Below are 15357 nucleotides of genomic sequence, written 5' to 3'. Positions count from 1 at the left end.
CGCGAGTAGAGTGGGGTATTATCACAGCTTTGCCACATTCAAGTATGAATTCAGCTGGAGCGCTTGAGTAAGGGCTTTGCAGGCCCCTCTCATCCCCAGGAGGATTTCATGAGGAGACATGGCGCCAGCCTTGAATCCCCAGAGCAACACTAAATGGAATTGTTGTCCCCAAGACCCATCAGCGCACTGCTTTTGACAAAGCAAAGGTGCACAGACAGGTGTTATTGGTGGTTGCGGTCCCAGTGGCACAAGTCTACTTGGCACAGTGTTGCAGGTAGGTAATTTTGGTCCCTGGAATTCATGATTTTACAGCCCCTTGCCCCTCTGCTTTGGACAACCCTGTGGGTGCACAGTGGTCAATAACATTCCCTTTTTGTTCCCTTCCCACCCACCAACATTATATTCTTTTGTAACTGGACCATTTCTACGTTCCTGATACCTCAGAGTAACAAATAATAACAATTTGCCAAACCTGACCAGAAAAGAAAAGAAAAGAAACACTCTCAGCACATACAGTTTTGCACTACCGTCTCACTTAAATCTTAACAGCATCGTCACTGTAGGAATAAAATGGGGCTTTCTTCCACTGTCCTGCTGCTACACAATGACATTATGGAACATTCTCCATGTCAACAAAAAAAAACACCTATGCTACAATTAGTAGATTTTGCAGATATTTGAAGTCCCTTCCCTAAATTCTCGCCTTCCATTATAATTATTTTTTAAAGCAAGTCTTCATTTTGTTTACTTAAAAAGACACCGGGGGTGGGGGGTGGGGGTGGAACATGCCTGTCTTAATTGGACCCAGCTGCTGAATAGGGAGAGTCTTCTTCCGGCTTATAACATTCTGGCCAGTCTGAAATGTAACATGGGTGACATTCCAAGGGTGGCATTATATTTTCATAATGAGAAAATACAAAATTTATATATCCTTATGCATTATTGTTTTGCCAAATGCAATAGTTGTTTTGGATTCAGTGGCAATAACAGTAGTGGAGAGTGTTGGTGTCTTTTATTAAGTACCAGGCTTCAGTACAGAATAAAAGGCAGTGAAACTGACTTTAACCAGAATAACACAGCATAAGGAAGATAAAATACTTCCCCGTTCTATTATCAGGAGCTCCAAGGAATGACAACAGAAAAACTCCAGTTGGCACCCAAGAAGTCATGGCCTAAAAAGAAGAAGAAGAAGTCATGGCCTACACCAAATCTTGAATGTGAGAGACCCCATCAAGGTGATTTACATACTGTTACAGAAGCCGGGTGCCAGACCCTTTCTCTGCCAAGCGGTGGCAAGAGCCCATGGGGTCCCAGGCACACACACATGGTCTGTGTCCCTTTGGAGAACAGAAGACACAGCAGAGACTGTCGTGCTTTAAGAAATATGGTGTATTCACCTATTTACACCTTCATTCTGCATGTAGGAAGTCCAGCTCTTACAGCATGACAACCTTCCCCCTCTAAGATGGATCGCAGCTCTTTCATCCTCCTACTTCCTCCCAGAAACCCTTGCTCAAAAACACACCCCATCACCTTGGCAACCCTTCAAACCCCTGTCTTCACACCTCAGGGCAGGCGGAAGTTCTCTTCCATTGGCAATGATCCTCAACAGCCTTCTATTGTTCCCTTAATGGTCCTAGCTTGGCCAGGCTGGTTTGCATAAACCAACCCAGGAATTCCCAGAATTCCCTGTCTGGCACACCTGTGCACTTAAATCCATATCCCAATTAATCAAAACCCTGGCATTTATTAATTTCTATGGTTTACCTAGACCCTTAGTGGTTACGTGCTGGCTGGCCTGATATCCTAAATGCCTCACACCTGTTCCAGAAGCCATTATTGGGATGGTGTGAGGGATGTTACATCACCTGCCAGGTGAGATAGGCCAATAGACAGGGGCCAGCACAGTTACCGGTAATTAATCCTGCAGGTGTACTACTGCTGACAGGCACTCAACCTTCATCCTGCCCGCACTTATCCTTGAAGCCCAAACAGAATCAAGACAATAAAGCAAACTGAAAAACCTTCAGAGTCCTAAAGGGTCTAACATCATGGCTGGTGTATACTGTTTCCCCTTCCCATTTTTGTCTATACCTTATTTCAGAAGCAAAGGTTCATGAGATGTATCCCCTCCCCCCACAACCTTTTGATATTAGTTGGTAGAATTGTAAAAAATTCACCAGAAGAGTCTCAATAGTCTCTGTTATGGGATATAGTTCTGAAATTGCCAAGGTGCTTATTTATCAGTGGACGTGATGACCCAGTTACATAATTTTGCGTGCATTTCTTTTAAAGGAAGGATTTAGGAGGATGGCAGAAATTATATTCACATGTTCCTAGGAGCAGGTGCCCTCAGATAATCCCGGGATGCACGTATGATCAACTGTGAACAAGTGGGGGGGGACATGACAGAGGTGTATAAAATTATTTGTGGTATGAAGAAAGTTATAGGGATAAGTTTTTCTCTCTTCCATATTCCTAGAATTTGGGGTCATCCAACCAGTGGTGGAGCTTCATGCTCCGGCACCCGGGGGGGGGGTGTTGGAGAGCAGGCAGGGGCGGGGCAGGGCTGGCACGCATCCTGGGGGCGTGGTGCCCAGTGTGCGCGGGGGGGGCAGCTGTGATGGCACCCTGCCAGGATCGTGCTTCTGGGGGTGGTATGCTCCCCCCGCACTCCTCTTCCTCCGCCAGTGCATCCAACCAAGCTGAATGTTGCGAGATTCAGGACAGACAAAAGAACATACTTTTTCACACGATATATAGTTAAACAATGGAACTCACTTCCACAAGAAGTAGTGGCAATCACTACTTACTTGTACAGCTTTATAAGGGGATTAGACAAATTCAGGGAGGATAAGGTGATCAGTGGCTACAATCATGATGACTCAGTAGTGGACTTGTGTGCTGGGTCAGTAGCACTTGCCTGACCTCTTGACGGCTGAGTTGCTGCTGCTTACCAGGGTGGGGAAGAAAGGTGGCAGACAAGATCAAATGCACCAGCAGGAGCAACAGGTTGGCTCCACCAATGCCTTCACACCTTGCCAACCTCCCCACTGCCTTGTATTTCTCTCCTCCCCTCCTGGTAAGCAGCAGTGAATCAGCTGTCAGGAGGTCAGGTAAGTGCCATTGCCCCATTATACTGTCTGCTACTGGGATTATGACTGTTATCTCCAGAATCAGAGGCACTGTGACTGAGTTGCTAGTTGCTGGGGAGCAAAGTGTAAGAGAGAGAGCTAGTGATGTCTTGCTTGCAGGCTTCCCATAGGCATCTGGTTAGAACAGTATACTGGACTAGACAGGCACTGGTCTGATCCAAAAGGGCTCTTCTTATATTCAGAATAGGGGAAACGTTTTCCAAAGGGGTTGCCATGCCAGTTTGTTGCAGCAAAAACAACAGAGAGCCTCAAGGCACCTTAAAAACTAATCCATTTATTATGGCATATAAGCTTATCTAATATGCACACACAGGTAGGTGGGGTGGCATGGTAAACAGCGAGGTCAAAGGGAAATGAAACACAGAAAGTACAGAAGATGATAATTGCACCAAACAATGACCAGTCACAAAACAGTGGCTGGTGATAACATAGACATCCTGGGCAGCTAATTAGCATGTGAATACTGATTTATAAAAACTTTATCTCAGCTCTGCCCTTAAGTGATTGGAACTGAACCTCTTGATGAATTGTAATTCAACAGCTTCAGGTTCCAGGATCCCTCTGTATTTCCTTTGTCCGAGAGGGGCCATTTTGTTTTATTGGACAGCCCTCATAGGAACATAGGAGGCTGTCTTGTACTAAGACAGATCATTGGCCCATCTAGCTCAGTATTCTGTATGGTAGAGCTGAGGAAACCATTTGGCTCTGTGGGCCAGATTCTTAGCAGATCCTAACCCAAGGGGTCAAATTTGGCATGTGGGTGATTTGACATCTGGTGATTGGCTTGCAAATAGATTTTTTAACTGCTTTAAAGGTTACAGGTAGGTAGCCGTGTTGGTCTGCCATAGTCAAAACAAAATAAAATAAAAAATTCCTTCCACTAGCACCTTAGAGACCAACTAAGTTTGTTCTTGGTATGAGCTTTCGTATGCATGCACACTTCTTCAGATACACTGAAACAGAAGTCACCAGACCCTTATATATAGTGAGAGAGTGGGGAGGGGTATTACTCAGAAGGGTGGTGGGAATGGGTGATCAGCTGATAGGTGTGGAAAACCTGTTGACGACTGTTAACGACTGCAATTGGTCTTGCAGGAAAAGGCAAGGGGTGAGATGGCTAAAGATAGCTTTTGTCATGTATAATGAGATAAGAATCCAATGTCTTTGTTCAGACCAGGTTTTTCCATGGTTTTAAGTTTGGTAATTAGTGTATGGAGGCCAGAAAGCCGACAATCAATTAACCCTTTTACCAATCACAGAATCTAAATGGTCCCAATATTTCACATCCAACTCAAAGGAAACGAGGCCATAGACAATAAAATAGACAGATTGAAGAAGTCTCCATTTTGCTTCAGATCCTAACTTCCTGGTAAGTACGTGACCAGAGGCTGAAACTCTTGCTCCTTTAACAACAAGGAGTCTTCCATAAAGGGACTTCTTCAAGGACTTCTTCAATAAACTTCTTCAATAAGATGTTTAAGTGGGAGAAAACTGGTGAATTGCTCCTTATTTTCCCAGTCACTGTAGATGCCTCTAAGTCTCCAAGTTGGCCTGACCTGCAATACTCCCTTTTTCTGATGATTCACAGCTGTGCAGTGCTGAGACAACATATTCCACATATTCAGAAGGGAAGTTTACTTGAGCATTCAGCAAATGAAATTAGATGTTATGGAATTAAAAGGTGCTGGTCTCTAGATCATATGACCCATCAAGACCCAGCAGGTAGGCCCTAAGGAGAATTGCTAACTTGCTGAAACTGGGATTTTGATATGACCAGATCTTAAAGATATTTGAATTCCATGTCAGCTGGAAGGACAATTTATTTGTTGCTCCACTTTGGTAAAGCATTGTTTGGGATGATCCAGGTTATAAACAGTGGTCCACCTAGCTGACTGAAGTGCTAGGATTCACTACAGTGGCATTTTGGAGGCTAGAACTATAAAACAATTCAGTAAATTTCTCAAGAGGGGGCCTAGGACAAGAGGAAGGTGGGGTGGAGGCCAAATCCATTAATTCACAGACAAACCATGAGGCAGAGAGCTATTGACTGTTACCTAACCTTCATGTCTACAAATTCACCAAGTATGACAGTTGCCATAGGGATTGTGATTGTGACTTGGAGTCTGGATGGGGGGGGGGGCTGTGAGCTCTATCTCAGAGAGACTCCATGATATGAAAAGTCTGGAATAGACAACTTTGCTCTGACTAAGGAACTAGGGATGTTCCAGTCCCGGCTTGGCCTTTGTTATGATGGAAGAGCTCAGATCTTCAGAAATGAGGCCACCTCACCGATTCCTCACAAATGAAGAGCCATTTTGTCAGGTGAGTGAGGCCTAAGCTACTGATGAAGTAAACCCAGCCTCTATGACACCACTTAATATTGACTTGGGCAGGTAATGTTGTCCATTGCTGGTTTGCTTGACAGCTTGGCTTTCCTCCTAGCCTCTGAGGACTACGTAGAGTACACTAAATCCCCAAGCCCTCATTGCAGAAGATAAAAGGCTGGAGAAAGGTATCTAAGAAGCCGGGTTTAAAAATGGAAAGATTATGAGGACAAGAAGTCATTAGTCTCAGGTAGCTGAGATAGTTGTCTCACTCAGCTTGGCCATGAGCCAACTGTAGGTGGTGTGGAAAGAGATGGAATGTTAACTTTTATGTTTTGTGGAACTTTTATGTTTATGTAAGTTGTAAGCAGCTTTGAGATTCCCGCCCCCCTTAAAAATATAAAGCTGTACAGAGAAACATTGTGAGCATCTGTCTGTCACAAAAGACAAAAGATGTCCCTCAAGGCAGAGGGTAAAAGCAGTATAGAAATGATTGTGATAATAATAATAATAATAATAATTATTATTATTATTATTATTATTATTATTATTATTATTATTATTATTATTTCAACTCAGGTAGGATAGTGAACTACTAGTGCAGTCCTCACTGGCCTGGGGTGCTTCCCCACTAGACGTTTACAGCGGAACTCCCACCCACTGGAATTGCGCTCTTCCAGACAACCCATTCACCCTTATTTGCTTGCACAAAGTTTATGTGAATGTCAGATTGTATCTGGTCTTTACTGAGCGTTTGTTCCAGTGTATTTGCAGAGAGGTTATATGACAATGAATAGTCACTCCGATTTGCTTGTGGGGTATTTATTCAATTTGTCCTTCATTATTTATTCATTCTGCACACTTTTCAGTGCACTGCCCATCAGTTTCCTAACTACTAATAGTCAATTTTAATTTTCTTAAAGGGGATTTATTGTTCTAGGGGCAACAGAATGATTTAATTGCTTCAGTTGCACAAATTTCTTGGTATACACTTGAATCTCTTCCACAAAATACTGGGTTTGGAGGCATCCTTTGTTCAGTCACTTTTTGTGGGGTATCAACATGACATCATAATCACATTGTTGTCCTCTTGTGTGTCCCCTCTCTCCCAATGTTCTTTCTATCTATTAGATCTTTTTAAAAAAGGAGTCCAACATCTCTACAGGTGTAGATCACCTTGATGCTCCTTTTCCAACCTTTTGAAGGCATGTGGTTTTGATGTGCACAATAACAAACTAGATAAATGAGCCATTTTAGCATCATGTTAATTGTTCCCCTCTAATCTGGCACTAAAACACTTTTTAATTTACCTTTCAGAAAAGGGTTATCGTATTGTATTGTATTTTTTAGCATTTATTTGTTAAATTTGTGTCGTAGAATCATAGAATTGTGGTATTAATCATCATTAAGGTCTACTATGAAACAAATAACTTTATTTAAACTTTCTTTCTTCAACTCCTAACTCTCTCTGAACATCCTGCTCTCTCTTTATATACAGTACTTTCTGTGCTAGAGATGTGAAGGCCCGGAATTTTTTGGGGGGGAAACCAGGTTTTCCCCAGTTTTTTCCCTGAAGCCTTTTTTGTTTTTCCCCGAAAAAATGAAAAAATAGATTATGGAATGTTTTATTTTAACATGATGAATAAAATATTTTAAGATAAGGGGTTCAAATATTTTATAAATCATTTCTAAAAAAATATGTATGGTATCAGATTTTTCTAATTTCAGTGAGGACAAGCAAGTCCTACGGTAGGTTACAAACTGAACTCTCCAATGCAAGAACAAGATACATTTCTTCCTTTAGGAGGTGCTGTTGTCACCAGAAAAGAAAAAGGTTTCAGTTTTGTTTTTGCATGCCTGTGGTATGCATTGGTTCTGTTCCTCTTCTCTAGGCCTCAAAGCACTGGAAGAAAATATAGAGCAACAAAAAGGGTCTGAAAGTATATACTTAATTACAGCTCAGAAAATGATTCTGATTAAATTTCATGCCCATTCATTGAAAATTAGTCCCACTTCCTTCTTTAGTTCTTTTTATGAGAATGTTTTTTTTTTAAATACTGTGGAGAGGAAATATGAATAATTGTTACTTCTGGGTTTTTAAAAATTGTTTTGTGGAGTTTTTTGGGGTTTTTTTGTTCCACATAAACTAGTATACAGTTCAGGAGATTGTTGCTCCATTTGTTACAAATACAAATAAATATTATTTAAAAAGTAAATTCTGTTTGTAATAATTGTTTGGATACACTATATTTTTAATATGCCAGTTGTGATAATTTTATGCCCATTAAAAATGTCCATAGTTATATTTTATGTTTCTAAAGTAACAGAATGGCTTTCAATCTGGAAAAGAAAAAAGAAGTGCTAATGTAGCATTTTTTTCAATTTTTCTGAAAATTCCCGCTTTTTTCCAAAAGAAACCAGAAAAAAACGGGTTTTATTCTGAGCTTCAAAATTGTACACAACATTGTAGCCTTAGACCAGGCACCCCCAAACTCGGCCCTCCAGATGTTTTGAGACTACAATTCCCATCATCCCTGACCACTGGTCCTGTTAGCTAGGGATGATGAGAGTTGTAGTCCCAAAACATCTGGAGGGCCGAGTTTGGGGATGCCTGCCTTAGACTGAAACCCTAAACACTCTGGGCGAATTATATTAATAGTATAGACCCATTAAAATTAATGGCCGCAATTCATTTGGCTCAATGAATTTCTGGGTATACTCTGAGTAGAACTTAGTTTACTCATTGAACATATTGACACTTACTCTTGAGTAAACATGCCTAGGGCTGCATTATTATTATTATTATTATTATTATTATTATTATTATTATTATAAAACCTATTAATAAAGGCATAGTTTTATAGGTGCATAAGACGGTGCAGGATTTCAAACAGATTTCTCTCTCAGCCCCACCTGGATATGCTGTGCATTGAAACTGTGATCTCCTGCATGCAAAGCACAGGCTAAACTGAGCTATATCCCATCCTTTCCCCCAGTGTTTTCCCCCACACATCCCTCAATAAATTGATCCAGTTTTTAAAAAGTAAAAGGCATGGAGCACGAAACCTTAAGACAGAGTGGTGCAGGAGTCAGATTTAGCTTCTTGTGAAAGGAATTTGCAGAAAAAAGTAACAGTGTCCAAACTTACCATTAAAACATAAAAGAAAAATATCTGTTTATTCCGGGCCAAGGACAATTAGAGGGACAATCCACCACTGCTAACTTTTTGCCTGTTTTGATCAGTGCTGTGCAAGTCTTTGTGTTAAGTATAAGTTGAGCACGGTGACAAATTTTGGGGTTCAGTGTGAGTTCCTAAAACTGAATGCATGCACCTTAAAATCGTAAGTTTGAAGTAAAATGAAACCATACGGTAAAAAAGAGTGGGGAAATCTATGGGTGGGGGGAAATACACTTTTCCTTCCCTTCCTGCCAAAATCTTCTAATGCATAACCTTCTCAGTCTAGCCATCATGCCAACTTGTTGAGGTCTGGTCAATATATCCTAAACTTTGCCTAGAGCAATCCTGACACGTTGACACAGTTCCGTAGACTCCGCTGGTTAGATGAACGTGTTGCATAAATTAATAACAGATGGGTTTCTGGAGTTTGCGTGAGTTGCTATGCTCCCATGGGCAAAAGGTGCTTAGGAACACTGGGAGGTGACAGAGTAAATTGTTGCAGCATTACTTTCCTGTAGGTGTAATTAATTTTGTCCGAGGCCAGCTTAGCTTGCATAGGAGCCAAACAATGAGGGGTCCTGGGTGCTGATAAGATAGCCTGCTTGTTGATGTCTTCAAATTCCTCAAGAATCTTCCTTTCTCTGTTTAATAAGCGTAATGCTGAGTAAAAGAAATCCAAGTGGATTCTTAGAGCTTTGTCAACACACGACATACTTGTCACCTCAGTTTTCTGTTGCCCAGAAAGCTAATGCAAAGCGCTGTGAAGAAGTCTGGAATTGTTCCAGATATAACAGGGCAACCAAAATATCCCCATATTAGCCACTGGTGGATAGTTGGTTTTATGATGTCTTTAGCATGAGTTATTTGTTGGATTGTCATGTTATGTCACAAAATTATATGGGTCACATCCACTTCACACATTGAAAGCTCAGAACTTTCCCAGAGAATCCTGGGACTCTTAGTTTCCTAGAGGTGCTGGGAAATGAAGCCCTGCAAGAGGTTTGACTACAGCTCCCAGGATTCCACGGGGAAACCGATGTGTCTTGAGTCTGGACTGTGTTTGAAATGTCTGGTGTGAATGTCATCTTAGTATTTTGTTACTGTAATGATATATTGATCTGCATTTTTGTTGTTCTATTGTGAGTCACTTTGAACATATATTTATATGGAAAAGCTGCATACAAATTTAAATATATAGCTTGACTATCAGCCTCGACTTATCCTCCATGAATTTGTCAAATCCCCTTTAAAGTCATCAAAGCTACTGGCCATGACCACATCCTTGCGCAGGGCCGTCTCATCCATAGGGGCTAGCGGCGCAGTGCGCCAGGGCGCTGTGCCTCCCAGGGGCGCCCCCATGAGCCCGCCGGCATACCAGGCGCCCCCCTTCCCCAACCCGCCCCCGCCCCCATGGGCGGCCTGGCGGCCGGGCGCTCGCGCGTTGACAGCGCAGACGCTGCCGCCCATGCCGCTCCCAGGCGGGCTGCGAGCTGGCCACCCTCGCCTCCCGTCCCGGGAGCACTGGAAGGGCGTGCAGAGCCCCGCACTGCTCCAGCGCCACGCCCCTCATCCCCCGCTCATCCACCCCCCCTCCCAAGGGGCGGCAAGCGCGGGAGGGAGGCGGCGGAGAGGCGGCACACTGGGGGCGCCGGAGGGATCGCCATGCCACGGCGGCCGATCTCCCTAAGACAGCCCTGTCCTTGTGGCAGTGACTTCGAGGCATTACCGGTAATTATGAATTGTGTAAAAAAAGACCTCTTTTTTTGGCTGCATTCATACCACAGTTTATTCCATTTGCCTGATGTTTCCCTAACTAGTTAGTTTTTGTGTTATAGCTGAACTGTCACACCACATAAAAGTCACTTCTGGAAAAATAGCAGAATATAGTGCAAGTTTAATATTTGTGCCCATGTTATTTGCTTCCAGGGGAAAAAAATGTAAATAACAAGGAAATGGGTGGGCGCTAAACCTACTATATTTCATTTTTGTGTGGCTACAAGGACAACATTGTGGAATCATCACTGTACTAACACGCATAGACATTAGAGACCCTGGTTGAGTTTTGTCACCAGACAAAATATTAGCCACAGGCAACAGGGCTTGCTGAATCCAGACCAAGCTTTGTGTCTTCACTGGTTGTTGTTGTTTTTGTAGGAATCCTACTTTGGCCATTGATTGATTGCATTTATATCCTACCTTTTTCTCCAGGGAGCGCAAGGTGACGTCCATGGCTCCCCTCCCAATCCCAGGTCCTAGTCTGACACTACTCTACCACATTGGCTTCCTCTGGCTACCACAGACTGCAGCCGGGCCCACTCCTAGATACTTAGGGAAAGGGAACAAGGCTTGGGCACCTCAGCTGAATTACATGAGAGCATACATACACACTCCTCTTGGTTTCGAAGAATGGCCAAGCTAGAATTGGAGTGACCAAGCTGAGAGAGGCTGTGTTCTAGGAAGCTACTCAGCACCTCCAGTTAAGCAAGACAAGAATGTCTAATGGCCCTAACCAGGGCAATTGCTGTATGAGAGCATACAGTTGCCGTATTGTGCAATTTATTTGATGATAGATGCTACCAACCTTTTTATCTGCTCTACTTTTGTTAATGGAGAGGTCACATCAACACCATACATTTAAAGCACACTTAAAGTACATGTGTGCGTCCCCCCCCCCAAGAATCCTGGGGCAACTTGCCCCTCACAGAGCTACAACTCCCAGCACCTTTAACAAACTACAGTTCCCAGGAGTCTTTGGGATAAGACATGTATTTTAAATGTATGGTGTGGATGTGACCGTAATCTCCAAGTGGTGTACAGTAAGGTTACGAAAGATACAATAAAGATAAACTCAGTTAAAGACAACAAAAATCAGAAAACTTAAATTGCCTGCTGAAATTAAATGCCGGAAGTTCGACAGGGAGAGGGCCTGTCTGTTATCAGCTGGGTGTGGGATTTCACAGAATTGGATCCACAATATTCAGGAAGTAGTCATTCCTTGTTGTCTTGTGACCTTTGATCAAGGGCATCCAGAGAAATATGAACCATTTCAGAACATTCATATACAGGTATGTATATGAATGATCCAAAGGCTGATGGTTTGAATCAAGTAAATTTTGTTTGATAAAACTATTGGCTGGAGGATATAGGAGGGAGAGGAAAAGCCATTTTAGAGGCAATGCAAATGACAAAATGCAGCCCGAAATGTTTATGGTTTGGATTTTGTGTTTGACTTTAAGCTGAGCTTTCAAGACAAGCATACAGCCCATTCCTAAGCGAGTTTCTTGGGATGTTCCACCCAGCACCATGAGGCAGGTTGAAGCAACTGCCTCAGGCAGCACATGTTGATGGCTGCACAGACATGTCTGAGAATAGCACTTGCAAATGGCTCAGGGTCCAATAAGTAAACAAAAGCAAATAAACGTTGTAATGAGTCTAGAGTGTTAAAAATATTTTGGTGTGGAGGCTTCAAAGAAACATCTCACATTCTCCAGAATACAGGCTGGATGTTATGCAAAGCAAACCACAATCTTGAGATTTTAGGAAACACAGGAGGATGCTTTACACTGTTTTAGAAGGCTTTGGTCTTTGCATGGCCTATGCTGACATGCAGCAGTTCTCCCAGGGTTTCAAATATGGGCCTCTCTCCCAGCCCTACCCCCTGGAGATGCTGAGCGTTGATCTGGGGACCTTCTGCATGCAGTGCAGAATGCTGCCCTACCGAACACTGCCCTTTGTTGTCAGAGGGGTACTTCCATCTGGATCCTGTGCATGTTTGGCTTGGTAGGAAGTCTTAATGGGATTTACAAAAAAGAAAAGTTGTGTAAGATTTGGCTGTTAATGCACTCATTACATTGGGCCAGGCTTTAGGACTATAAGCTCCCACATCTCAGCCCTTTGTCCAGAGTGGGTAAAATATAACTTTTCTGATCTTGAGGTGTTTATCTGTCTGGATTATTGATTTGCTAAAAAGCTTTGAACTGTGCAGCAGAGCTGGATGCTTTGGATGCCTACCCAGAAAGTTAGGATGAGTTCAGCTTCCCCTCCAGCTTAATACAGTATGTGTAGAAGCTTGCAGCCTCTCTTGTCCTGAGCCGAGCAATGGGAGCCTTTTCCTTTACCCCGACAAGAGGCATTTGGCGCCCGTTCTTCTGGATTCCGCGCAACGCGATAGCGATGCACTGCGGTGCAGGTGTGAGCCCAGACAGCTTTTAACAGTTTTCACAAAATTGCGCAAGCACATATTTTTTTGGGATGGGTAGCGTGTCATTTAATAACTCCCGTCCCCCCGCGTTTATTCCCCCCCCTAAAAAAAAAAGCGGTTGCCTTGCCAGCGTGGGGGACCAGGAAGCCCTCGCAAAGCAAGAAGCAACAAAAACAAGCTGCTGCCCCTTTAAACCTCCGAGGGAGGGCCCAGGGCTTTGTAGGATGACATCAGTGGGTTTGGCCCTGAGACTCAATGGAAACTCAATGAGCGAGAGCCTCGGCTGTACACACACCGAGGGAGGCTGGAGGGGAAGGAGGGAGGCAGCTGAGCAGGCAGAGCGCAGAGAAGGAGGAAGCGGCGGCGGCGGCGGCGCTCAGAGCTGGCTACGGCCGCCTTTCCCAATCCTCCGTCATCCTTCCTTCCCCGGCTCCTTTCCTCCCTGACAGCCCCGGGAGCAGAAGCGGCAGACAGGCTCCTTCCAGGCAGGGTGAATATTGTGGGGATCCGGGCAGGTTTTAGGGTGCAAATCCGGGGGGAAATGCGGCCCCTCCGTCCCTTTGTTTTTTTTTTCTGCTGAGAGAGGAGGATAAGGCGGGGGGGGAGGGGGAAGAGGCTCTCGCTCGCTCACACACAGCACACAACGCACACATACACTACACAACGCACACATACACTACACAACGCACACAAGGCTGGGCTGGCATTGGGCTGCCCCCCTCCCCCGTGGAATTAGGTGACAGGCGAAGAAGGAAGCTGTAACCGAAACGGGGGGACGACAACAAAAGGCTCGTTTTCTCTCTCTCTCTCTGTGTGTTTTAATTTTTGACGGAGACAAAGGATTATGCAGGCATCTTTCTCTCTCTCCCCCCCCCCGGCTTCACTTTCGGAAGGACACATTGAGGGGTTCCTGTATCGCTTCTCCCCCCCCCGTCCCCCCCCTTTGCTGTCTTCATGCAGAAATGGCTCCACTGACTATATATATATATTTAAATTTTACTTATTGGGGGTTATGCTCAACCTAATGTCCAAGTCAGTGTGTGTTTGTTTGTTTGTTTGTTTGTTTTTGAGAGGAGGGGTGATTGCTGCTTATCTCCCCCCCCCGCGTTTCTCCCTTTCCGTTTCCTATATACTTAACATCTGTGTATGGTTTCACAAACAATTGGTAGTGAGTAACGGGTATCTCTCTTTTCTCCTCTCTCCCCCCTTGGCTCCAACCTTCGGCTGTTTGTGAGGGTTTTTTGGGGTGGGGTGGGGTGGGGGGACACCAATAGTAAACACTGTTGAATTTCTAAAAATGTTACATTTGACAAATGGGGTGGGTATTGTGAGGTGGAGGGGGGGAGGAAGTGGCTGTTGTTGTAAATCACACTCTCCTTTTGTGCACTGGGAAGGTTCGGTATTGTAGGCAGGGGGGTGAAGAGGGGGGGCAAGATCTCACCCACCCCCCACATCTTTTCTGAAACGTTGCTTCTTTGTACCAGCTCAGGGATTTGTAATGAGGATTGTATAGTAAATAGAAGTTTTGCTGCTTATTTCTGTTGCCTAATTCTCATTCCTCGCTGCATTATTCTCCCCCCTCCCTATTTTATAAGATGCTTCTGGCGCTGGAAGAGGGTGATTTAATTTTAAGTTATACTTGTGGCTGAGTGATGAGATGATCTTAACAGTTTTTATCTCCTTTTAATGCTTGCATTTGTTGTGTGTGGTTGATCTGCCTTCTTTAGCTCCTTTTCTTTTTTGGTAACTGGAGAGGAAAGAGAGAAGGAAGCAAATATCTCTGTCGTGGCACATTGCTTTTTAGAAAAGTATTGCTGTATTTATGTGCACACTCCTCTGTTTCCCCAATCCTTTGAAGCTGATATGGAATTACCCCCCCCCCCCATTCTTCAAACCCAGAAGCATCCATTATATATATCTGGTCAGCTCTCGCACAGTGTGGCCTACTGTAGTCCTCGATGCATCCTTGATTTCTAGCAAATCAAGTAAAGCTGGTGTGGAAGTCCTCTTGTTTACAATAATTGCTTGGGGGGGGGTTGCTTATGCTGTACTATAAAGTGCTGAATGCCAGATGTGTGGGGGGCCTGCTGTGTGTTTGTATGCACACATATTTTTATTATATGATTGCATTTACATAATGTAGAGTAGGTTTGTGTGTGGTGCTGATTCGAATACAGCTTTCTAGAATGTGTGTGTGAGAGAGAGAAAGAAAGAAAGAAAGAGGGAGAGAGATAGAAGTGGCTATTAATATAGTATAAGCATCCACTCATGCAGAGTATATGCGTTAGAGTGTGTGGGAGTCTTTCTAGTTTCATGAAGAGGGAATTCTTGGCTGGCATCTTGACTGCCTAGGGCTGTTGCTCTAGTTTGAGGAAGGCCATAGAGTTGGCTTAATTCCTTTCTGTCTCTCTGGATGGAGGAGGTGAAGGCCTGAGAGTTTGGAGAGAAACTGATGTGGCAGCAGGGTGGGTGGGTAAGTGTTCCCATCCCCTGCACCTG

General features: G+C 43.9%; 1 protein-coding gene across 4 annotated transcripts in view; it reads left to right on the top strand.

Annotated features, from left to right (window-relative positions):
* Positions 1-5327: 5327 nt before the first annotated feature.
* Positions 5328-15357, top strand: part of LOC117053650 (casein kinase I) — a 47948-nt gene continuing 37918 nt past the window's right edge. The window contains exon 1 of one of the 4 annotated variants that reach the window (XM_033161595.1): positions 5328-5477. The gene's annotated coding sequence lies outside the window, so the exon portion shown is untranslated. Of the gene's footprint in view, positions 5478-5643; positions 5668-13119; positions 13349-13627; positions 13647-15357 lie in introns of those variants that run through there. The other 3 variants (XM_033161596.1, XM_033161594.1, XM_033161597.1) reach the window with 3 other exon arrangements.

The sequence above is a fragment of the Lacerta agilis genome, chromosome 10, assembly GCF_009819535.1.
Source record: "Lacerta agilis isolate rLacAgi1 chromosome 10, rLacAgi1.pri, whole genome shotgun sequence".
NCBI classification, from domain to species: domain Eukaryota; kingdom Metazoa; phylum Chordata; class Lepidosauria; order Squamata; family Lacertidae; genus Lacerta; species Lacerta agilis.
The sequence above is the reverse complement of the archived record's forward strand: the minus strand, read 5'-3'. Positions and strand labels throughout refer to the sequence as shown.